The sequence below is a fragment of the Vicugna pacos genome, chromosome 4 (genome assembly GCF_048564905.1).
Source record: "Vicugna pacos chromosome 4, VicPac4, whole genome shotgun sequence".
Lineage (NCBI taxonomy): Eukaryota > Metazoa > Chordata > Mammalia > Artiodactyla > Camelidae > Vicugna > Vicugna pacos.
The window spans coordinates 29,134,765-29,161,214 of NC_132990.1; the positions used below are offsets into that span (position 1 = coordinate 29,134,765).

At 34.6% G+C, this 26,450-nt stretch overlaps 1 protein-coding gene across 32 annotated transcripts in view; it reads left to right on the top strand.

Annotated features, from left to right (window-relative positions):
• The window catches only part of PTPRD (protein tyrosine phosphatase receptor type D), a 1,865,527-nt gene that overhangs the window by 945,491 nt on the left and 893,586 nt on the right, over positions 1-26,450 (top strand). For all 32 annotated transcript variants that reach the window (XM_072959433.1, XM_072959445.1, XM_072959436.1 and 29 more), the window contains one exon: positions 22,683-22,716. The gene's annotated coding sequence lies outside the window, so the exon portion shown is untranslated. The remainder of the gene's footprint in view (positions 1-22,682; positions 22,717-26,450) is intronic.

Below are 26,450 nucleotides of genomic sequence, written 5' to 3' on the forward strand. Positions count from 1 at the left end.
GCTTGATTTCACACTGATTTTTATTTCTGAAATAAACAAGATAGTATTACTTTCACTTATCAAGAAACTCAGAAAATTATTGATGCATCATTAAAATAATCCTACAGAATTTCTGTTAAATGTGAGTAGATGACTAGATCATAAGCTATTTAAAAAACCAACTACTACTTCTATTTTGTTTAGGAATAGCTTGATTAAATGTGATTGAGTTTTTAATTATCTGAATATATTACTTTTTTAAAATGAGACTAAGTCTTCATTTTAAGGTATATGTCATTATGTTAGAGATGACTAATAAAGAATATTTGCATACATATACATACATACTATATATAGTATGTGTATATATTGTGTGTGAGAGAGAGTGAGATAAGGCGCCAATCTTAAAAATTCATAAAGCTGCACTTACGCAGTTTTGCAATAGAATCCTCTTGCAGTATCTTCACATGTGTGTTCTCATTAGATTTTTGAACAAAATATTGTATATAAAATCAAGCCTTAGTGCTTATTAATTACTTATCTGGAAAGTGTTTTTATCCTTACCACACCTTTTCTACTTACTGGAACAATCTTGCTCACCAAATAAAAGCCCAAATTAAAATGGCTCTTCTGTCATATCTCCCTTTAAAGCTCCATGCAGAACTAATACTTTCTTTCTGCGTACTCCTACACCAGTATGGTTTAAACATACTTTCATTACTGCTAATAAAATTATAGACTTGATTTCACTTTGAGCCCTCAAAAGCAAGGAATATATTTAATCCAACTGTGTACACCCAGCAAGTGGCTAAGTGAATGAGTCACTCAAATACACTTTGATATAGACCTGGATAACACAAAGCCAATGGTATATGCACCATCTTACTTGTAACAGCATCCTTGTTTTACAGATAAGAAAATTGAGGTACAAAAATAGCTAACTAACTTGTAGAAGTTGCATGGCTTATAACTAGAAAATGTCACACTAACCTTGTTCAGTCTAATGTCAGAGTCTCCACATTTATGACTGCCTCTCACTGCAGATTGAGCTTCAGATAAATGCTCTGACTGTTAAAAACAGAAAAGTGCACAAGAAATTTGAACAGTTACACAACCAATGACACATGGTTGTTTTCTCTGATATTGGTTGGTCTCTACTTATCTGACAATAGCAGATTCATTTTAGGCAAAACAAATGATAGCCTATGAATGACCATCAGGTTGGCTGAATAAAAAATACAACCTTCTCAAGGGGTGAATGAATCCATTTAGTGATTCATTATTAAGAATTTCCTTTGTGTTGAGGGCTGTGCCTGGGACATAGAAGCAACATGAAAGCCATTTTGATATGAAGGACTTGCTAACTGCATGCAAGAATTTGAAAAGATTCTCTTGTCCAAATTTAAGAGAAAGATTTTTAGATGAGAGGGAGGTAACATCAGGTCTCTGGTTTTCAGAGAACTTTTAATGGAGGAAACTATTTTTTAGAAAATTTAGATGCATAGGAAAAAAAACAAAAAACATTCTAGGTAAGGCAAACAATTCAAGTGACAATCAGAGATAGGACCTAACTGATTTTTTTCCTGCCAGTTGGAAAGAGAGTTGAAGGATTTATGTCCCTTTCCCAGAATGAAATGTTATCACATTAGATTAGAATATGTATGTCCAGAGTGTTTTCATATTGACTCTTTCTTTTAATCCTCACACAATTTCGGAAGAGTGGGCAAAGCTGACATTGTTGTTCTCATTTTATAGTTGAGAAAACTTCGTTTTGCAGAGGTTAAATGAATTCCTAAATTTCAGTGTTTTCTAAGACAGAGAAGAATATTATATAGCACTATAAATATATGTCACTTCCAGATAGTTTAATGTGTTTTTAATCAAGTTTTGTAGTGAGTATAATTTTTTAATCCAATTTTCCCTCAGGATTTTTTCAATTTTTTTCCCTTCCCCTGTGAGTCTCTGATAGCAAACTACTTGTGATGGCTAATTAGAAAGTATGAACTCGATTTTTCTAGGAATGGAGGCATCAAAACTAAATAGTGCCCTTCTTAAAGGCAAGAAGAACATGCAGCTGTTTTTGCAGAGATCCAAAATAAGTATGTTTTTGGTAGAATACAAACCTCTGAATTTTTTTTACTACAATCTGCTGTTTGCATGTAAAATTGGGATAGATTTTAACATAATGGAAAATTATTGATGTTTGTGGAGTAAATCTATATCAATCTGAATTCATTTTAGCCTAGACTTTAAGATTAAAACTTTAATTTTACCAAGTAGATTAGCATCCCATTTAAATTTTTATCTGTGACAGCTTTCCCTAAGTGCCTTAAAAATGACAGTACTTTTTATGGTTGAAGTAAGTGGTGCTTGAAAATGGTTGTCTCACGTTGCCCTAAAGAATAGGGTAATAGCCCCATTCATCCCCAAATTGAAGATTATGCTTGGTAGCGAGGGTGGGCAGTGTCAGATTGTTCTTCATCTGTTTGCTTTCTGATCTTATTTGATCTAAGTAAGCTGTTAGTGGAAATCCATATTAATTCGCAGTGAAGGAAAATAGGTAACTGTTAAGGCAACAGGTAACATACTTATTTGGGGAACAATTTTATTTAAAAAAGAGTAAATCTTTTCCCAGAGAATATCTGAAACTTGTGAGACAAAAAAATACATTACAGGGAAATGAGCACAGGATTTGTACCAGTATGAACTGGTTTAAGGCTTTGTTGTGCTACTTACTGGGTAACTTTGAAAATCCAGTGGACTAATCAGGATATGAGTTGTCATGCTTATCAAATGGGAATGGCAGCAGTAGATGGAAGGAATGAGACAACTAGGTAATGGAAGAGAAGCATTCCTGGGAGAAGGCCCAGCCTTTAAACATCCCGGAGAACAGGGAGAGCGTGTCATGTAGCCGAGTGCTGTGGACGTGGACATATAGAATAAGGCAAGGAATGATGCTAGAGGGGAAACAGAAGTCCATTGATTTAGGGTCTTAACCGCCACACAAAGGAATTAACTTCATCCTGACAGCAATTACATTTACTGAGTGTTCTCTGTGTTAACCAGTCAGTGTGGTCACTTTGCATACATTATGTTATTTAATTATCATAGCCTCCCAGTGAGGAAACTGAGGACCAAAAAGACCAAAAAGTTCATGAACATGGCACATACAGTAAACGGAAGAGCCAAGATTTGAATCCTGTTTTGCCTGATCTTAGAATTAAGACATCCATTCAGAGCTCTGCATTAAGAAGTATAACCCAATAGTGACATTATCAGATTTTCTAATAGAGTGTCCTCTTAGTGTGGAGAGGAGAACTGGTCTGGGGAAGAGCCTTACTGGAGACAAAGAGACCAGTTGGAAAGCTGGTGCAGCCATGTAGAAATGAGAGAATGGTGGCCAGAAGTAAGGTAGAGGCAGTGCAATCAAGAGGTATTTAGAAGATAGAATCAGTAGGACTTAGCAATTTATTAGGTAAAAGTTGGGGGTGGGGGTGGAGAGAGATAAGAAAGCAGCTAGAATTTTTTTTTAATCATTTTCCTCCGTCCATTCTCTACCATAGCTAAACGTCTAAACTATTCACTATTATTATCCTTGTAGATATTCTACTTGTCTTCTGAGTCTTCAATTATGTTATTTCCTCTGCCTGATAAAGAAGTCTCCCTACCCCCCAACCCTGCTAGCTGTGACAACGAAATCCTACCCCCTTACTTTAAAAGGCTTCTTTTATTCTCCCAGTCTTTAGTAATATCTTCCACTTCTAGAATCCTCATCTCTGTTGAGCATCTCTTGAAGAGCATATTAAGAACTCCTTGTGTATTTTATTTTTTCACTTCAAATTTACTGGGGTCAAAAGCTGTGTGCAGCTATTCCTGAAAGAGTTATCTGATGGCTTCTTGCACAGAATAGGTGTTAAGTCAATGTCTGTTGAGTTTGATTACCTACAGTCTCTTCCCAGGAAGTGAGATCCACTAATTTAGTAAGTATTATAATGCACGACTCCTAAGTCATCTCATCAGAAAGGTCTTCTTGAACTGCCTAGAGTACTTCTGTGCCTCATGACCTCTTTCTTTCTCTGTTTCATTACTTTGTTTTATTTCCTTTATAATACTTACTACTATGTGAACAAGACTGGGTATATAATTGGCAGAGTCCAGTGCAAAATGAAAATGCAGGCCATTTGTCAAAAATTACTAAGAATTTCAGGAAGGCCACTAATTAAATCAAATTTGAAGCCTTTTTAAAGACAAGGACCTCTGTGATTGCACAGGTCATATATTCACGAGCCCAGCCCTAGATATGAAATTATCTTTAAATTTTTTGTTTGTTTCACATCTTCCCCCTTTTTGTTAAAGTCCAGAAAAGTAGTGATTATACCCATCTTACACCCTGTGACTAGAGAAAAAAAATTAGCTTATAGTAGCTGCCTAAAAATTATTTGTTTAATGTAATAATAGCTTTAGATAGGAGTTTCATCTTTTGAAACTTTTGAGGGCAGTTGTCCTGACAAAAAACCCTTTCCTTCATGTAATTTTACAGGATGATTCTGATCTCTGCTGTATCATGTATCCAAGAGATGATGACAGTGATTTTTTTTTAATTAAAATCCAACACTTGCCATGTTGAATAGCTCTAATTATCATCCCTGGGATGTGTCCCTGGATTGAATGGCCCAGGAAGACTCAATTACCATCAATCCCTTAAGGCAGTCCTTCTCTAAATGTATTTGAGGTTCTGTAATAGCCAACAATTTAAAGAATAATACTACTCATTCTAGTCAGTACCTATTTTGTGACGTAAAGACCTTAATTCTCCATTCCTGCCAATCTTGTTTCTTTCAAAAGCATTAAATTAACTTTTATGAAGGAAAAGAAAAAACTTGACTGATGGCAATAAGAGGTTAATTTAAGCTTTTGTTTCTGTGACATAGTGCTACTTCACAAAGTGTAATAACTTCATCAGATGAAATTCAAAACTTCAGGGAAAAAGAATTATGGCCTTTCACGCACTCAGAAATCCTTTTTGATCTCAGTGTATGTGAAAAAGATAATTGAAGAGTTTGGATTGTCCTTTGAGAAGATGCAGAAAGGTAGTTTGAATCCAATCAAACATTGTTTTAAATAATAGGAAGTGAATTCTCAACAGAGCTTTTCAACCCATTTCTAAAATGGGGATGGGAGGGGCGTATTAAGGGCAAATTCTGTTTTTCAGCTTTATAAATGTGGATTAGACTCCAGAAGTCCAAAATTGTGTTGGTATTAGTGATTATATCACTACTTAGATAAAGTCATAACTAAACTGTAATAATGAAACCTGTCATTTGTCAAGGGCCCATCATGTGTCACATAGTATGCTGAACTACTTTAGAAATGCTTTCTAATTTAATCCTTATAACAGTCTTAAAGGTAGATATCCTCCCTTCTCTCCCACATTTTTACATATAAAGAAATCAAAGCTTAAAGAAATCAAATACATTGACAGAGGTTGCCAAGTAAAAAAAGGATGAAGCCAAGGTTGCAACCAAATTTTGTTGGAAAACAGATATGTAACATGACTATCATAATGGTAATCTGAAGAGAGAGTTTATATCTGGGGCAGCTTCTAAGTTTGCCTTATTTTTCTGAGAGTGATGAATAGCCTTGTCGTAACTAAAATTCTGACAGCATAGTCTACTATAATAAGGTTCTGTTTCATTTTATTTGTGCAAACTGCTTTTGTTTAATTACTGACCAACTGAATGGGGAAATATGAGTTAAAACCAAATGTTTCATGGTACTTTATAACTTGTTTGCTCAAAATAACCTTTTCCATCACAAACAGGTGCGTAAAGTTACTGCTACATCAGCATGGAGTATCTAATGCATGTTGGTATCATTTGAAGTGCATTGCGAAGCCCCACTGATGAAACAGTATCCCTCAACTGCTCTTTCCTCTTCTGAAATATCTTCAGTGGGGTTCACTGCTCTGTTTTAAGGGCATTCTGTTCATAAGTTTTTAGAGAATGCAAAAATGATCCCAGAGATAGCTAACACTTGCATTGATCAGAGTCCATTTATTAGATTACGTGATCATCAAAAATTTGAAGACATGTGGCAAAATATACCTTACTTTTGGAGGATGGCACGTAAGAACCAAGAAGTTGGCAAGATTCTCTGAGACTAATGAATATAAGAAAAAGCATATTTAAATGGGTAAAGATGGGTGTGGATGAAGATAAATTTGAGGGTGGAAGTCAGACTTGAAGTGAAAGAGCCTAAACCTTTTTCCTGAAGTGACTAGGATGGGATGGGGGCTTTGACAAGAGTAGACCAAGACTGTGAGAAATGTGGAGGGAGATGACTGAATAAGGGAGTAGATCGAAGTAGTAATACTTGCACTGGGGAGATGAGAGTCTTCATCTGTGCCCAGACCTGTGAGGCCTTGATGCTGAGAAGGCAGCCACAGCGACTAGTCTTGTCAATGGAAAATAAAGTGAATGGAAACCACATACGTAGAAAATTAATCAATGATGCAGTGGGTCAGGGTGTTTGAGGTGCTGGGTAGTATCTTACGATACTCGTCCCTTGCTACAAAGCCACAGATACCAAATTTAGGGAAAAAAAATTAATGTTATAACATGATGAAGTAAGATATTTACGAAGATATGATGTAAGTCAAATATCTATTAATAAAACAGAAATTGATTCTAGGTAATTCTGTCCCCCCCAAAAAAAATATAGTATCTGCATGATTTGGGGGTAACATTAAGTCCCATCTGAAATTTAGCTGTATTATCTCCCTTTTGCTGTTCTCTTCGCTTGTTGGGATACTGAGGTACAGCAGGAAGAACCAGCGGATTGTGTCAGAAAACACAGATTCACTATGTGGTCCTCTTATAATTCACTTACCTTCTCTTGGCCTCAGTTTCTTCACCTGTAAAAGAAGAGTATTGCTTTACTGGATTTTTAGGTCCATTTTCCTTGCAGGGTCATCAGCTCATTATACATTAATGTTTTATTTCCTTACCTAAAGAACCTTTTCGAACACGCACATTTAATTCCCTCGGGATCTTTTTTCTGCATAGTGTTGACATTCTTTTGTGTTGTTGTGAATTCTTTGGTTAATGTAAAATATTAACATTGTCATATCACGCAGGGGCTGTCTGCCCTCCCCATTCAGATGGTAATGAAAGTTGCCTGCTTCACTCTTTTTCTTGGGTAGCAGAAGGCTAATACCCCCTTTTAATTTGGCAACGTGTGATAATTTAGCTCTCATTTTAGAAGTGTTAGCAGAAGGCATTTCCACTTCAGGTTTAATGATAGTGATTCTCGTATAGTAAATGACACTGGTGTGATATTTTGTACTTTAGAGAAAATATAACAATTTGTCTGCTTTTGTTTAGACGGTTCTAGATACTGATGATGATATCTGTGGGAATTATTTTTACACAAACTCACAGAAAGTGGTCAAAATTCTGAAGAAAATAGCGTGTTTGCTAGCTTAGACATTATTTAGTATTTGAGTGTTAATCTTAGAAGGCATAATTCCATGAGACCAAAGTCTTTGTTCTCATCTCTGCCCTGATTACATGAAAAGGACGGGCAATGCCACATATCCTCAGGGATTTTACTGTGTATCCTAATGCATTATTGGGAATTGAAAAGGAACACAAAATATGTCCGAGTCTGGAGTTACATTTTTAATCTATTTCATTTCTGTTTTGATAGAAACCCACCTTATGGTTCATTTCTTTTTCAGGTTAATGGTATATTTATTTTTACAGTCACATACATGCGCGCATGCAAGCGTGTGTGCGCGCACACACACAAAGAGGTTTCTTATCTGTGGTTAAAAAAAATAAGCACATATATTTGGCCTACTTTTCATTTGACTACAGCATGCACATACCTCCACTTATTCTAAGCCCCAATTTAGGTCACTGAACATTATCCAGTCAGTTCGTCACAGCAGCTTCTGCTCAGAGCATGATGATGGTTACAGAACTCTGTTGATTATGTATCTTATGTGCATGAACACGAACATATATGCAGCCATGCATTCAGGTAGGGGGGAGGGTCCCTGATGTGTGGTAATAATAGTTTTAATAAATGACAGTAGAATGCTGATAATGATTCAAGCCTAGAGAGAGTATGTGTGTGTGTTTGTAGATAGATAGATAGATCGATCAATCAATTGATGGATGAATGGATATAAAAGTACAAATTCAATTAACAAGGATCATAGTTGTTTTATAATGTCTTTTCCATAATCAGTGATTCCTAGATCTCTCTGTTTTCCTCTCATTCTATTATTTCTTAACTCTTTTACCTAACCATTTAGGTTGTCGCTTACCTAGTTTCATCCTAACTTAATCCTACTTTTCTCAATTCTGCAGTTACGGTTGCTGCGTCCCAAAATACCCCTCTAGCAAGTCAAGGGTTTTCTTATCAAGGTTCTGGTGACTCTGCATTTGGCTCTTCGTATATTTTATTTTAATACAGATCATATGTGTGGATTTCTTCCCAGTGTGGAATTCTTGTGTACTTTAAATTTGTTTGTGCTTGGAAAGGGAGACAAGGAAAAAATCCAACTTTACCTAGAGATAGGAAACAAAAATATGAATTTTGAATGTCAATGACATAAATCATCTTTTTTTTGACATACATGTCTACAAACCTCTTATTTTGGTACACATTTTCATTGATTGCTGAGTTCAAATCACAGAACTAACTTTCTTTTAATATAATTCCTGCTTGTGATTTATATCAATGCTGTGTGCTGAATTTCAAGCACCCATTACTGAAATACCATGTGGACTGAATGCATATTTCAGTGTATTGATTTGTGCCAGTAACCTCTGGTCTAGAAGCCACTTCATTTATCTAAACAACAGATGCTGTCTCTAAAGAAATCTAGCACTTACTAAACTTGTATAAGACCGCTTAGTGAACCTTATTGTAATTTTCATTGTGCTATATTACTTCACAAATGTGTCTGACAGCAGATTTTTTTAATCAGTTTTTTTTTAATATTTTCATATTTCCCTCTTGCAGGTAGCAAAAGATCAGAGTCAGGGCGGCCAAGACATTATATTTCAATCATTCACAAACTTTTAAATAAAATCTTTGATTTGGAACCAATGTTAGGTAGAAGTTTTTTGTTTTTTGTTTTTTGTTTCCCTTTGACTATATCAGGTAAGCTGAAAATAAAATATTTGAAACCTTAGGTTTTTTTTTAACCTGAAATGAAAGTTTAGATATGGAATAAAATGTCTGGGAGCCAGTCATCCGGTAAATTTGAAAATCAACTTGACTACCTAGGAGTCTATTAGGAATTAAAAGTAATCAGTCCTGGGCTTTTGTATTATTTCTTGGAATGTAAATTTTTCTACTTGCTGTATCTGCTGATTCTCCCCCATATGGTGGATTCCTTTACTCCTTTGGTTTGTAATTTTTACATTGTGAGCTCATCTTCAGTATGGGGAAGTGCTGGAGCTCTTTATAAAAATATTATGTGTTCTCTGTTAGTTGTGGCAGTCTCTCACATCTGTCTGGAATCTGTTTCTATGAACTCACAAGATACGTTGCTGGTTTTAAATTAGTTTAGTATGACTTTCTCTGATTTCCAAAAAGATTGTATTCAACACTGCTGCATATTTCAGTTGGTAAAGGATTGGTAATGGACCATATTGCTAGTAGTTTCTCAAAAACACATTTCCAAACTTGAAGAAGCTCAAAGCATGATTCAGATGTATTAAAAATGACCTACAGTCAAAAGTAAGTTTAGTGTTAAAATGTGAATTAAAAATTGCTATTGGATATTGTTGCAGATGACAATATCTGTGACAGTAGTAGAGAGGTGCATACAATACTTTCATAGGTAGAATAATGCTGACTCTAAAAAAAAGATACTGTGGGAATAACATACCGAGACAAGTTCAGTACATTAAGATTCATCTTTGTATTAAAATCAAAAAACATAATGTGATAATCATGCACACTTATCTTGACAGATAGGCAGGCATACTCTAGAGTGGAGTACAGACACATTTCAGAAAATTTATACTTGTAGTAACTATGTCTATTGTAAGTTTTGGCCAAAGAAATTACGGTCTCTGGCTTTCTTGATAAATATCGATTTGAAAGCCCTAATTTTGGGATATGAATGTTACCAAAAAAATGTCTCTAATGAGACAGATAAAATACCAAAATTGAGAAATTTTTATTACTTAGAAATACTTTAAAAATAGAGTGACAAGGGGCAGGAAACATAGTATTACTGAAGACCTATTTTGTGTCAGGCAATGTGAGGGTATTTTATGTTCATTTTTTTTTCTTTAATCCTCAAAATCACCCCTTTCTGCAGCTGAAGAAACCAACCCAAAGTCAAATATTGGTAAGCACTGGTGTTGATTTTCAAACTGGGCTCTTTCTAAAACCCTCAGTGTGTTTTTTTCCTTAATAGAATGTTTTTTTAATATAATGCAGATGATCCCCAACTTAAGATGGTCTGACTTAAGATTTTTTCACTTTACAATGGAGTGAAAGTGATGGATTTTCAGTAGAAGCCATATTTTGAGTTTTGATCTTTTCCTAGGCTAGCAGTATGCAGCATGATGCACTCTCATGATGCTGGGGAGGGCAGCCAGCAGTAGCTGCTATTCAACTCTGTGACCATGAGGGGAAACATCCCGTACATTTGAAAGTGTCATATACCCATACAACCATTCTGCTTCTCACTTTCAGTGCACTATTCAGTACATTATCTGAGATATTCAGCCCTTTATTATAAAACAGGCTTTCTGTTAGATGATTTTGTCCAACTGTAGGCTGATGCAAGTGTTCTGAATAAGGTAGGTGAAGCTAAGCTAAGTAAACGTCTTTTCAGTTCACAGTATTTTTAGGTTACTGATGGGTTTATTGAGGCATAACCCCATCATAAGTCAAAGAAGATCTATACTTTTTTTTTTTTACATTTTATCACAGTGTTTACTAAGAACTAAGCAGAAGCTGATGAAAATTATTCTTTCATTTTCTTTCTTTAATTGGAATGAATCCTCAAATTAAGAGTGATAGTAAGACTAAATTTTATTATAATGTTCTAGGACTCTGAACAAATAAGCAATGCAGGTATGAATCTGAATAAGAGCACATTTGTAAACACAACACATATATTTTAGAACCATAGATGAGCAATATGGGTTGGTAAAAATTTCTTGTCATATTTATGATTTTCCTAAGTGCTTTCTTATAAATGGCATATTTGTTTTTGATTTTTCTGAGTCAGTTGAGTGTAGTCCGTAGCTGATCCAAAATTTTAAGAAAAGGATACCCAATTTGCACATTCCTTTTGCTGTCAGAATATTAAAAAAAAAAAAAAGAAGACGGAAACATGAGGAGCTTAAGTAATGATTCTGTCAGTGCACTGATAAAGTAAATTCCCTCCTTTTTTTTTTTTTTTTCACTTTCTCTACTGCCAATGTTCTTTGGTGGTTTTGGCTCATAGATTTACGGCCCCACCTCTAGGTAACAATCTACAAATAGTATGCTAGTCTAACCTTATGTGAATAAAAATAAACATTCATCTGTTTCCTCCAGTATTTATTTTGAATTATTGTACTATAAATTATTCTACATATCTAACCCAAATTTCACAAGACAAAAATTATGAGAGGGACAGCAGTGTTCTCTTATAAATGTAATAACATAATCCCAATGAATACTTACTGAATGACTGGTTTTTCTAAGAACTGGGCTGAGTTTACATGTGGTATGTAGTCTGTTCCTTGCACCAATTCTCTGAAGAAGATACTCTGATTTCAGATATGTTTCAGTTTCAGTTTCAGATATGAGGAAGTGAAGAAACTGAGCCAGAGCAAGGCTGAATTACTTAAAATAATCACGAAATTAATAAAATGTGAATAAAATAAGCGGGAATAAGTGTGTCCCTAGAGTGTGAAACAGACTTTTTAATGTCAGAACTCATATTCTAAATACTTTTGTTATACCAATTTGCATTTTTTTAATTGTGGAAAAGTTAGAATAAGGCAAAAAAAATTCTTGTATCCCACCACCACCGAGAGGTAGCCACTCTTATTTCACTCAAGGTGTATTTTCCATGCAATTGATGCTTAAGTCTTATGTATCTATATCCAACAGAATTGTGTATCACAAAACATGTGTTAAGTGTGTTTATAGAACCATTATTCATAATCATCTTAAAGTGGAAACAGCCTAAATCTCATCAGTTTAACAGATGAGTAAGTCATTGTACATTCATATATTGGAATCCTATACACTAATGAATGTAAACCACTGCCATATACATCATTGTAGTCGATTCTTAATGAACATGAGATTCAGTAGAAAAAGCCATACACAAAAGCAGACATCCTCTATGATTCATGTATTCAAATTTCAGAAATAAACAGGTCAATCTATGGTATTTGAAGTCAGAGAAGAATGACATAAACTAAAATGGAGATGCGGAGAACGAGAAGGAGAGATAGGAAAGGTTAAACAACAACATGAAAAAAAAATTTTTTTATGTGGGTATCAAAAGAGAAAGAGGAGCCAAGGTTGATGCTACCATTGCAAATTGGAGGGTAACAGGAATAACACAGTTAGGAAAAACCAGGAGAAAGACTGCATATAGGGTAAGAATATCAACTTGAGTGATGGGACTCAGTGGTGGCAGGGAACTGTCTAGATGAGAAGCCCCCTGAAAGCTGAAGTCATGGTAATGGATAAAACTGTCTAAGAAAAGAAAAGAAAAAAATGCCAGAATAATAACAATAAGATGAATTTAGGATCTTGGGCATTTCTTATTTTCTGAGTTGACAAGAGTTAAAGAGATGCAAAAAAGGGAAGAGAAGAGATATTAGAGAAATATTAGACACAACAACTGGAAGAAAGAAGGAACATGAGGAGTGCTTGACTGAGCAAAAAGTTCATTGCATTGTGCAAAGTTCATTACAGTATTCACAAGCTCACTCTGTGCTTAGCCTATCTAATCTGCACCAAAAAACAGTATTTTATGAAATATATACCATGGTTATTCCCATTTATAGAAGAGACAACTGAAGTCCAGAGAAATTAATTAAGAAAAATTTTAGTTTTCTCAAGAGCGCGCAGTTAGTGAGTGGCAAAGTCTTGATGTAAATCTAACGTTTCTAGCTTCAGAGTTCAAGTTTTTATTTAGCATTACAATAGAGAAGACACAGAAAAATGCCTTTGCTTTAGGAGACGGTAAAGAAAAGAGTTAACAAGAGAAAGTCATTAAAGAATTTCAAAATCAAGGCACATTAATTGAGACTTTGCAATCATGTGTTTGATAGTCATCAAATTGACCTCAGGCTTCCTCTGCAACAGATGTAAAAAAGAGTACAAGTGAATGATAATGGGGATGTTTTGAAATGGAGAGGAAGGAGTTCACATTTCGTTATTTTTTTAAGATCACTGTTCCTCATCCCTCTCCCCTCTCATCTCTCCTAGAAACTTACACATTAATCATTCTCCCTCTGCGTAGACTCCCTCCTTAAGTATCCAGTTTGGCAAAGTCTCTTTTATACTAAAACATTCTCTTTCAATTCTACTACCTGCTTTATGCTCTCCCAGACATGCTTTAATCCCCTTACTTCTGGGAGTGGTATAAAAAGCTAAAGAGTATATCAAATTCTTTCCCTTCTCCTAACATTTTGGGATTATTGGAGGAGGGGGTTGGGCTCCACTGAAAAAATGAATGAATATTGTGAGTAGGAGTCCTGATTTTAGCAAAAAGGTAGAACTTTGTATAAGAGTAGACTTTATTCACAGAACAAAGGATATGCCAAGAAAACAAAGCAAATTTTATGGGGAAAATTGGACCACTTACCCATGAGTAGGAATCAGGGGCATAAGAGGTTAAGAGCACAGAATTTGTAGGTAGAGGAAAACATGTATTAATTGTGGGACACACAGTGGAGAAATGGTTAGGAAGAGTAGACGGAGATTCCAGTTAAAGTATTTGCATGTTTGTAACGTTTCCTTAGACTCCCACCAAATGACCATATTCTTCAGCTCTAATGTGAGGAAACTGAACAATCAGACCCATGGACAAACCCAGGGATGCAGGACACCAGGAATATGTGTATTTGAAAAAGATAAATTTTTACATTATTGATTTTCTTGTTCTACAGAATCAACAATTTTCTCAATAATACTTACTCATTTCTCAATCATAAAACTTTGTCCGTCCGCCTCTTCCTTCTTCTATTTATTAAGTTTATTTATTTAATTGAATGGTACTAAAGCTTAGTGTTTATTTTAAGTTTGATATTCTAAGATTTCTCCTCTAGAATAAGAGACAATAAAAAGTCTGATTTCAGCTGTCCCTACCCCTCCCACCCCCCACCCCAGATTAAGGCAATGGCCTGAAAAATGATTGGTTCTTTCTTTGCAGTAGCAGTTTGTAGAGAATAATTTTAGTATGTTTAAAAACATCTATATACCTAGGTGTGTGAACATTCTCCTTGAAATCCTGTTTTAGTTATTCAGTCTTCTCAGTATATTTTACTACTCTAAATAGAATGCAAAGGTAAATTTTATGTTAGCACTTCATATTCCAAAGCGAAGTTATCCAAAGAATTCATTTTTAATGTACATGAAAAATAATAGCAAAATTACGTGGCATATTTGCTAGCTTTTTTTAATGATAAACAGATTAAATGTGCAGAAAATATGCAAAGCTCTAGTGTTAGCAATGTGTTAGCAAACCTATCTCAAGAAGGAGAAAAGCCAAAGGACAAACATTAATACAATTTCTAAAAGCTATATAAAAATTGTTTCAGTATTGGAAGAAAATAAAATTAGATAAAGACATTGATGAAAATGGAGGAAAATGCATTTTGTTTAGCAACTGTCTCCCCAGAGTTATAGGATAAAAATTCAATTTCGCAACAACCATGTTAAAGTCCTTCAGAGAGTATATTTGTTTATGGCTTTATTTTGCCTTAACAAATAATGTTGCATAAACCTAAACTACAAGTTTGCTAAAGCATAATATCCTGAATTTACAATTTTATTAATTGAAACTGAAGCAGATTTACCCAGGCTAATGTTATAAAGCATGCCCTTAAGCAAGACACTGCCTGTGATATTTGTTTCAAGTCTTGTCTGTGTACATAGTTCCTTTAGAGTTAAAGGAATTCTAATGATTTTATTTCATCCACTGCTGTTACATGTTTATGTCGTTACTTTGCCTGCAGCTTGTCTGGTGATTGGTAACACTCAAAAAAGCTGAGAGTCCAACACCTTAATCATTCTTTTTGAAGAAGCCATCAGATTTTCCATGTTGCTCAGTTACAACTTGGGAAAAAAAAAAAAAACAGGATCAAATAAAGTAAACAGAACAATATTAATGCAACTGCATTGTGTATTTGTTATACTGCCTTTTCCTGAAATGTATAAGGAGAAACAATATCATGATGCCATTTTTTTTTTAATACAGAAGTAATCTTTGGGTTTTAGATTTTGCAAGAAATTGGGACGACATGAAGGAGATTATAAGAAATGCTTGGTTCTGGAATAATAAAGAGCTGGTTGAAATTGATAAATCATTAGAGTGCTACTATAATGTTATGAATACAGAAATGCTGGAGAAAGAAACATATTTTTATGGAATCTAAACCATAAGGCAGATGAGGCATGAGACAATTTTGTTCATCAGGGCACATAGCACAGAATGTGGCATTAAGTAGAGACTTTATCAATTCAATCCTCTCTAAATAAACCATACAGAACTTGTTTGTAATTTGTCTTCAGTTCTCTCTCTTTATATTGGGATTCCCTGGGTTATGGTCTAAGCCTTCCACTCTTTGCTGCTGATACACTGTCTACTTTATGTTCCATAATCTTCTCTGTGACTGATTCCCAATGTGTATCTCCAGCCATAACCTCTCCACAGAACTTACACATCCAACTTTCTCCTTGACATGTGTACTTTCATAATGAACAAGCACCTCAGCATAATATGGCTAACGTAAAATCACCACAGCTGATGCACACATACTAAACCTGCATTCTCCCCAAGTCTTGCCCATCTCAGTAAAGTCCACACACATATACTCAGTTACTAAAATCCCAAACCAGCAATTATCCTTTAAAGGTTGTTTTACCTACTACCCACTTCCAACCCATGAGCAAATCTTGTTGACTCTACCTTCAAAATATATCCCAGATCTATCCAGTTTTCTCTATCTACATGTATACTTTAGTCTAAATCCCCATAGGTTCTTACCTGGAAAGTTTCAAAACTAATCTCAATTTTTTACTTCTGCCCCTGCTTTCCTTTTTTCAAAGTGATCATAGGCATGTTTAAAACAAAATCAGTGTCACTGTACTGCTTAAACCCATCTAGTAACTTCCCTTTGCCCTTAAAGTATAATTCAAACTTCATAGCAGTGGCCTCCATGAGATCCCTGATCTGGCCCCACCTAGCTCTCTAACTTTACCTTTCACCACTTCTTTCCTGTTTGCTTGATTTCAGTTACATCGGCCTTCTTTCTGTTGCTTGAATATAGGTTTGCACATAGCCTTATGTGTTCCCTTTTCCTTTATATAAATTTTCTATCCCCCTATCTTGAATGGCTGTTTTATTCTGTGTTATTGAAGCCTGGCCATCCAATCTAAACCATTTCTCCCCTGAACCACATCACTTGTTTTTGTCTTCATTTTGTTCGTTGTGTGAAGTTGTTTCAGTCTTTTATTTGTCTACTTTCTCCTAGTTTTTCTCCCCCTTGCCTCTCTGTGCTACAGAAATGTAAACAGGAAACATGTCCACGTGGTTACCACTGTATCCCTAGTGTTGAGAACAGTGCACAACATACAGTATGTGCTAAAAGTATATTTGAGGTGGATGTAATTAGGTTTATTTACTTATTTATTTTTAGAGGAGGTCTGGGGAATTGAAATCAGTACCTTGTGTATGCTAGTAAGCATGTACTCTATCACTTGAGCTATACCCTCCCCCTAAAAATATTTTAAATAAATGTTAAAATATTTCTTTAATGAATGAGTAAAGAAAAAATTAATGAATAAATTGCTTCTTATTTTAACACTATTTTGTCATTTGATTTATACTACACAGTTGTTGACTTACTGGATTTATCTCATGGTTGAAATATTTTTCATAATGTGAAGTATTTAAATAGGGAAACAAGGAGCAATGGCACAATTTTTTTTGGAAATGCCTGAAGGTGTGTAGAATGACAAGGCAGGGTTTTCAAAAGCTGAGAGGAAGAATGGACAAAAAAAAGGAACAAAATGTAAAAATCTGTAGACATTTATATACTAGAGACATGACTCATACCAGAGGCTAGTTGAAAATCTAGGGAAACCAACGGTCCTTTTTCAACTTGAGACTGTGGTGGAGGGTGGATTCCTTGATTTTGGAACTTGAACTTAGGACTTTCAGTTTTAAAATCAGGAGAAGTTGGTTACACTACATGAAACTAAGGGCTTTTCTCCTTGTTGTTTATATTTTCGATAATCTTTCCTTCTTTGTCTTTTCTATCTCCTTCTACAAGTACAAACCTTTAATTTTAAAACTGAAAGTACCAAGCCCTTAGAAAACTATAAAATAAGTTTGTATGTTTGGGAAACATCAGACAGAGAGAACCTGTTATAGTAACCTGTTGTTTGGTAGACTTGGAAGCAGAATAGTAGATGCCACTGGCGATAGCAAGGGAGAGTGATTAGGAAGGGTAATACAATTCTTGGAAGAAGGGAAGGAGTGTAACAGAATTTCTGTCTTTAACTAGTGATTCAGTTCATTTATATCTTAAGAACACAACCTTGAGATGGCATATGTTGTTGAGACTATCTGGACTGTACATGTCCATGTACATGTGGCTGAACCACAGTAAGGCCTCTCTGTAAATTTAAGATTCTGGAGGGTGGTGCAGACGTCTACTCCTCTTGTGGCCACCCAAGATAAGCATGGTATGTAAGTTCCCTTGCTTATTAAAACTGTCACCCACCAGTCTGAACTGATTGGCCTCTTTCTCGGTCTCTCCCAGCCCTCTGTGTATGGGGGCCAGAGTCACATATCACCTGTGGAGCTCCTAAGGTTGCAAACCAGTAGATTTATTATGGTTACTAATGTATTAGTATTTATTTATATCATTTTGTTTTGTGCTTTTAATTTACCCAGGTATTCCTATGCATAATATTTCTCTTTTTTTGTCCTCTTTTTTTTCCTACTTAATCATTTTGGATGACTTCTATTTTCCTTTTTTTTACCCTTAAGTTTTAATACTCATACCACACTTTAAGTATAAAGCTAGTAAGTATCTTAAACCTTCTCCCAGATAATATAAAACATTTTAGAACACTTGAATTAAAAACTCTCTGCCAGCACTCTGCATGTTACAGATGTCCAGTGTCTTCAATCATTTTTGTTTACTTTATCCCACATTGATTGGGGTATACCAATTGATTATCAGTTACTAACATTACTATATTATCATGTTTTTATCCAGCCAGTGACACATAGATTTCCTCTGTTTTAGTTTCTTTATTCACCATTCTTTCTTATCTCTCTCTCTTATTATTGTTTACTTCTTCCTACATCATATCCCTTGGATTATCCTCAGTAAAACTATGTGGTAGAAAGTAATGGCTTTTTTCTGAAATATCTCTTTTAACTTTAATTAATAAGTTAACATATAAATAGATAAGGCTACTATTATAAGTTATTTTCTTGTAGCGCCTTTGAGATATGATTATTCCATCTTACATCTTCGACTACTCTTATTGCAAATTTTTCTGTAAATCTAATTTGCTCCTATTTAAATATTCATTTCATCTTCCAGCTATTTTAAAGTTTGTATTTATATGTCTTTTTGTGCTGTAGGTTTTATTGAATTTATCTTGTTTGACATTCATTTAACTAATCCCTGAAGAGAAGGAGAGAGATAAAGAGAGAAGGAGGAGGAGAGGGAGAGAGGGAGGTTTGCACAGATTTATATAGATTTATAGATACAGTTGCAACTTATAAATATGTGATGTCACAATTCTTGAATATTTTTTCATATATTACTCTTTTAAGATAACTTCTCATTGTTTTTCTGGTTCCTGTTAGATGAATGTTGGACCATTTCTCCCAACTTTTTATTTCTCAAATATTCTCTCATCACTTTTTTTTTTGGTTCTTCTTTTTTTTTTCTTCTGGCACCATTATGGATAATTTCTTCAGTTCTATTTCCTGATTCTTTCTTTAGCTGTGTTTACTATATTTGTTTATTTACTTAGTTTCAATAATTATATTTTATTTCTAAATTTATAATTGGTACTCATTGAAAACTGTTCTTTTAGGTAATATTTTTGTTTCTGTCATACATGTTCCTTCCCATCTTTCATTTTGAGTAATTTTAAAATTATTTCATCATCAGTGCTTTGTAATTCCGCTATATGAATATTTTCGTGTTTCTAATCTTGCTCTTTGATTCTTTTTACTGATTCTCACTCAATATTTACTCATGAGTTTTATAATTACAGATTTCAGCTCATGTTTAGTTGTTTGTATTCTCAAGTGTCCTTTCTTGGGGGTTTACCCTTCCAGAGAAGTTTTGAGATTTAATGAAATCAGATATAAACCCAGGAATACTTTTTTTTGTTCAATCTTCTCAATGGAATTTCTCCATCCATGTCAGTAGTATAAATTCAAACTCCAAACTTATATGAGAGGTTTTCATGAGAGACATTGTAATCTCTTGTCCTTGGAATCCCAAGGATCTTAGCTGAGATTGATTAATGTTCCAGAGAGCCATAAGTTCCATACCAAAAGTCACTCCATATCAATCATTTTCACTTTTTTCTTTAATCTTTGGCCACTTATGTTCTCCTTAATATATTTTTCTCAGTTTGCAATTCAAATACTACTTGTTACTTTTTATCCAATTTTCCAAAAACATTTTGTGATTAGATTGTTGTTGGTTTATAGTATCTGATGCATCTTTTTGACCAAAATGAAACTACTTTAACTTTTACTTTTACTTAGGCTCTGTAAGTAAAGATAAAGAACTCACAAATGAATATGACTGAAGTAAGAGTTATTTGTATTTCAGGAGGAAAAGAGTAAGGGCTAATGTTTACCTTTTCTTTTTTAACTAAGGAAGTCTATTCTGGGGTTTGGCTCAGAGATTGTTAATGGAATATATGTAGAGAGGCTCAGTCATCAGAGTGCTTGTGTCTTGATTCCTTTCCCTGTTACTGTCATCTTCAGTCACTTCAGCTTAAGTCCTGGAATTGCTCAAGACTGATGAATGAGGACTAGAGATTTAGTATGAAGAAAAGGAAATGCTAAGAGAAAGAGAAATCTGATGAAATTAAAAAGGATAATCCCTCTGACCACTTATGTATATATCCATATCTGTGTATGTATGTGTGTGTGCATGTATATGTCAAAGACAGAGATACATATGATATGTATGTATTATATACACATGCACATGCTTCAGTGATATTATTGGAACTCAAGAATTTCATTGCTAAAATGATTTCCTATGCCAAGAGTGGGTACCTATTTGCATTTGTTTTCATAATTATTTCTATAATTGGTTCTACAAGTAAATGCAGAAATCACTGCTTATTCTTACCACCTGCCTAGTACAGATATACAAAGAAAGCAATAATACATATTTAATTTATTCTTCACTTCATTTTCTAACAAATCAAATGATCACTATATTGGAATGATATCCAACTTAGTATTCTGCTCCTCTATTCAAACACTGGGGTTCTTTTATAAAAAATAGATGTCCTTCCTGAGAATTAAATGGTCAAATATGGAAAGGCAAATGGCTAATTGTAAATGTTATTTGAGTAAATTTGCATGTGCAAGGTCTTCAGAAAACTTATTTAAAATATATATACATATAGGTGCATGTGCTATCCATAGATCATTTTATTTGAGATGACTTTATTCTCACACTTGTACTAGCATATCTAGAGTCAAAACAAAAGTTATTCAAGTTTTTGATAGGGTTTCCTTTCTTCTCTGTCAATTAGTTATCCACTTGGTAAGTTATCTGTTTTATTTAAAAGGATTTCCATATTTTATAGATGCCATTCTAAGGACCTGATGAAAATACAAAGAAAAAAAGGGAATGGAAAAGATACTTTAAAAAAAAAAAGAAAAAAGAAAATTTGGATCAGTAAAGATAATGAATTAGATAGATGAACATGTTAAAAATTACAGAACATTGAAAATAGTTTATGCTACTAGAATTAGAAGTTTTGATTGATACTGTTCTTTGGCAATTCCAGTCATGTGAAAGAAAATCTTCAATAAAATAGATGAATAGATAGACAATTTATAATCATCCAGGAAAAAAAAACTAATATGAATAATTGCAAAGAATTGTTTGTCAACTTTTTCAAGCCTTGAGTGATTGTGGGCCCAGAAGGCGAACAAAGGATGAGGCATAGTGAGTGTGTAACACACTTATGTGCTTCATATAGGTAGAGTCTGACCTGGGGTCATTCACTTACGACAAGGCCATGTTCTCATGTCATTCTACAGGGAAAGGTAGATTTGTTTCGCCTAAGATTATTCTACTAATATCAGTTGTGCTACTGCAGTGACCACACTAATGGTTCAAGGGAAAATGTGTCAGTGTTTTTCCAAACACTAATTTAGAACATACGCCATGCTAATAGAGGTCCAAGAAGTATTATCACTTTTCCATACAAAATTCAAGCCTACAAAAAAAAATGGTTCTTGAATCTAAAAAAAAAAGAAAAGAAAAGAAAAAAGAAAATATATTCCCATGTGGTAGAAAGCCTTTAAGAACTTGCCTAAAAAGGCATTTATCGGTAGAGAAAATTTTCAACTTGAATTCCTTACTTTATTTGTTCATGACACTAGAAAGTTGCATTCATAGTGGACATTACTCCCCCTTTATAATTAAAGCTTTCTTAGATGAAACAGCTGCAATGCAACTGTACTTCTCTCTTAAAGGTTGAAAGATAGACATAAGGTACAAAATGTGGTGGGAACACCTAGAAAAAAGGTGATTCCTTCTCTGGGCATCAATACAGGCTTCATTGAGGAGATGTTCATTGAGATGGTCCTAAAGAATGGGTAGAAAGAATAATGAGGTAGAAAATGAGATAAATTTATATATTGTTTTTTTAAAAAGGAAGAAATAGTGAGAGATAAACTTGAAAGGTAGAATGAGGATGTGCTGGAGAATTATGGGAGGAACTCTTAGGTAGAATAGGAGCAGCTGAACACTATGCTACATACTTCAGCTTTTTCTTTTGTATAGACAACAGAGAATTTCTGAGCTCAGCAAGGTGATTTATGTGGCATTATCAGAGCTATGTATTAGGATAAGTATTTCAAGATTATGTTCTTGCCAGAACGAAGTTGATACTATACAGAAGATTGTATTTCTGCCTACCTTTTAAACTTGAATATCAGAAGAAAATATTGTAAAATATATATATGCCACTATGCATATACAAAAGATTTTGAAAAGCAACCAGTTATCTAACTTGGACCCAGACTGTTGGCGATGACTCATCTGAAATAACTAAATGGTTAGGTCAAACGAGGTATCTATATTGCTTATTTAATGTTGCTTCTGTAGGTAAATTTTACAGTATGTGCTTTTAAGATAATTTTTAAGTTTTGGAAGTTTGAATGATTCTAGTATCAAAATATGTTTTTGTTGTTTCAGATGATGTTGCCTGCCAATTAGCTGAACTGCTGTGGTAAGTTGACTTTTCTCTCCTCAAATCTATTTATGATGTTTTTTGTTCTAGAATTCCAAAGGATGTATGTTGTTTATAAAATCTGTAAAAACATGAACCTGGACTAAAAGTCAGGTATGTTGTAGAGAAATCTGTGTGTTTTCTCCCCCTACGGAAATAACCCTTCCCTTTTTTCTTGTGAACTGAGCCAAGATTGGAAATCAGAATGCCTCCTGTCCACATATACTAAGAACCTAGGAAGGGCTACAGTTTTCCAAATGTTTTCCATTTCACATGTGCCATCTGCTTGCCCAGAAATGACCTTGAGGAAACACACACATGTTCATGCTATCCAAGGCTATCCAAGGCACTAGAATTTCTTTTAAGGAAGTAATTTTTAAGTAGTTTAAAATTATATAGAAGCTTGGTAAGAAGAAGCAGATGTTCTCCTTTTCTCCCCTCATTTTAAGGGGTGATAATGATCCTGGTCATGATGTATACACAGGCTGATTTTCATTTTTCCAGTTTCATGACTGATTACGTCCGACTTTGTTTTTCTTGAATCATCATATTAGAAAGCAAAAATTGAAAGACAGTTTTCTATCTTTGTTACGAATATTCTGTGGCTCCGTTTGGGGATTTCTTTTGGCTAATATATATGGAAGAAGGAGATATGATATTAAATGTTGTGGAAAATAGTAATGATAAAATACAGGCTATGATGGTGAGGCCTCAAGAAAGGAGTGCTGATAGAAGTTTTCTTTGGCAGTTCATTAGGCATTTAAGATCTTTTGTTTCTTCTTTTCAATTAAAACAAAGAATTTGGTTTTCAACTACGTTATGTCAGTGGAGATGGTTGTATTCAGAGGCTTCACTTATTCACACTGTCAATCAGTTACAAAGTAGCATCTTGTTACTGTTTAAGTAGTTACCAGAAATATTTCATAGTGTTTATATTGATAGTGAAACACCCAATACTTATTGACACAATTATGTATGTTTTCTCTATCATTCTTAAAAGAAGTGAAAGAAGAAAATGAATTATTGTCTTAACTTACATAATTGCCTTGTATTATTATGATTATTCATTGAAAAACTAAGATGAGTGTGTATAGTTTGTATCAATCTAAGTCATTTCTTGAAAAGTTGGTACCCCTTTATCCCAATGTGGGAAGAACAAACTCAGTATATTTGTGTTTTTTTTAATAATACTGGGTAACCGGTATTTTCATGCACTCTCTTCATTGTCAGACTTAAAAGGAAATGACAATGCATCAGGTTGTTACCCATTTTACTTCCTTGACAGTGTTTTAGTTTAGAGTAGATGGAGAAACTTTCACTATTTTTGTCTCTTACTCAACTGCAGTAAAGGAAAGGTTATGACAGAGTGACTTGTATTTAGCATCCTGCCCCACCCACAGACTAGACTGGTAAAATAAGACTTGGCCAGAGAGACAGGTGGTTGGGAGGAGGATGACAGAAGTTAGAGGATGTAAGGAAAGTTTACCAAGAGTTTGAATTAAAAACAGGAATGGCCAACTGTATGGTGTGCTTTAAGGGGTGTAATTTAGGGATAAACAAATGTTCAATAAAAAGAATCAGTGAGTCTTACTATATATTAGTGTTTCTCACTCTTTAAAGTGCTTTGGAATCACCTGGACTGTCTTGTTAAAATGTAAGTCTAATTCATTAGGTCTACACTGAGGCCCAAGAATCTACATTTCACTAAGTCCTCAAGTAATGCCAAAGCTGTTGGTCCAAGAACCACACTTTGAATAGCAAGATATTATTTAAATCTCTTATTCTGCCTTCTCCTATTTGAGGAATTTCAGTTGACCTTGATTTTCAAGCATTTGATGTGGATTTGATTTTAGTGTTTCACTGTGTAAAGATCAATCTTAAGATTAGAGACAAAAATGCCAGTTTTAGTTCAGCCATGCACAAAGCAAACTGGATCTTGCTAGCTCCAAAGGTCTGCTTTCCCTCTTCATTAACTCATTAATCTATGGTAAACTGAGAAGGATTAAGGAAAGTCAATCTGATTTTGTCAAATAATTTTCAAGTGAATTAGATGTAAGATTTTACCCCCCAAAATACATATATGTTCTTTTAAATATTGCAGTCTATTCAAAGGCAATCGTATCATCACCCTGCAATAGTCAAATTATAAAAAGGAACAAGTGGTCATAGGGCTGGAGTTCTAACCATAATATAAGTAAACATTATCATTATTGCTGTGCTTGACAGTACTTGACTTTTGCATTGAAAATGTAGTAAGATATCTCATTGATATTGTGAATATTATCTGGTCTAATTGTTAAGCTTATTCAGATTCCAAGGAGATTATCAAGAAGGCAGGATAGAAGTCAGACTAGGCAGAGTGGGTCAGTAACCCTGAAAAATAAGCCCAGAGGACCTCATCCAGTGATGTAAGAAAATCTAAAAGGACTTTCTGGATCCTGGATCCTGGATCCCTCTAGGAGCCTGGAGAAGAACCTGGAAGAGACATTCTAAAATCAATCTCAAGTTTCTTGCTCTTTTTTCTCTAGATTAGTGTGTCTCTGCCCAAACTGCATGTCAGAATCACCTAAGAAGTTGAGACAAAATAGTTAACACCTGGGCCCCCCTCAGAATATTTGACTCAGAGTCTCTTAGGTGGAGCCTGGATTCCAGAAGTTAATGCCACGTATTCCTGGTGACTCCATGGGGAACTGGGGTTGAGAGCCAATATTATGGCCTGAAACTTGTATTTTAACACTGTCTCAAGTGTTGTTGATGTTACGCTTTATGGACCCCACTCTAAATAGCAAAGGCCAACCAACTGCCAATAAGTTTTTCCTCATATTCTAGGAGGGTCTATATCACTTAGGAGTAGTTACCTTTCTCTAAGGGTGTAAGGAGAGAGAAGGGAGAAGTAGAAAGCAGAGAAGAGACATCCAAATAGCATGTGAGGTGGACCCTGGGTAGAATATTCAACTCCCCTCTGTGATTGGATGTGAAAGGTAATAGAAAAATCCCTGTACTCCAAAATAACTCATCTAATCAAATGATAGGGTACTTGAACTTGAACTGTTAAAATTAATTTGATTTTAATACTTTCCTAACCTGATTGTGCAAACATTATCCTTTGGTACAATTGTTACAAATGTAGAGGATTCAAGGAAAAGTGTGAAGTGGCCAGGAATCTGAATTTTATTAATTATCAAAGATCATTCTAACCAGGAGTGGAGCTTGGAGCTGGAACCTCCCCTTGGAGGTTCAAGACTACATACTGCATTCCTTCCTGGATTTCCTTCTGTATACATGCATGTTCTTCTTCTTTAAATTAATATTTTATATATACTATTCCATGTATCAATAGAGCTCAATATACCAACAAAATAATAGTAATAGATACCAGATATATATTACTTACTATTTTTTAGGCACTCTTTCACATGCCCTAAAAAATCTTAGCTAATGTGTACCATTGTTATCCTCTTTACATACAAGGAAACTGGGGAACAGAAATCTTAAATTTCCCAAGCTCACATAGCTGATAAGTGGTAGAACTGGGATTCAAATTCAAGATTTTCTACCCCCATAATCCATGCTCTGCTGAACTACCAATCAATTGTCAATTGATTAATGTGTTTAACAAATATTTCTGGAGCATATTCCAAACATTAAGTGCTAGGAATAGAGCCGTGAACACAACAAAATATATGCCTTCATGGAAATTCCTTTCTCATGGGAGATGTGGGCTCTTGTTTTTA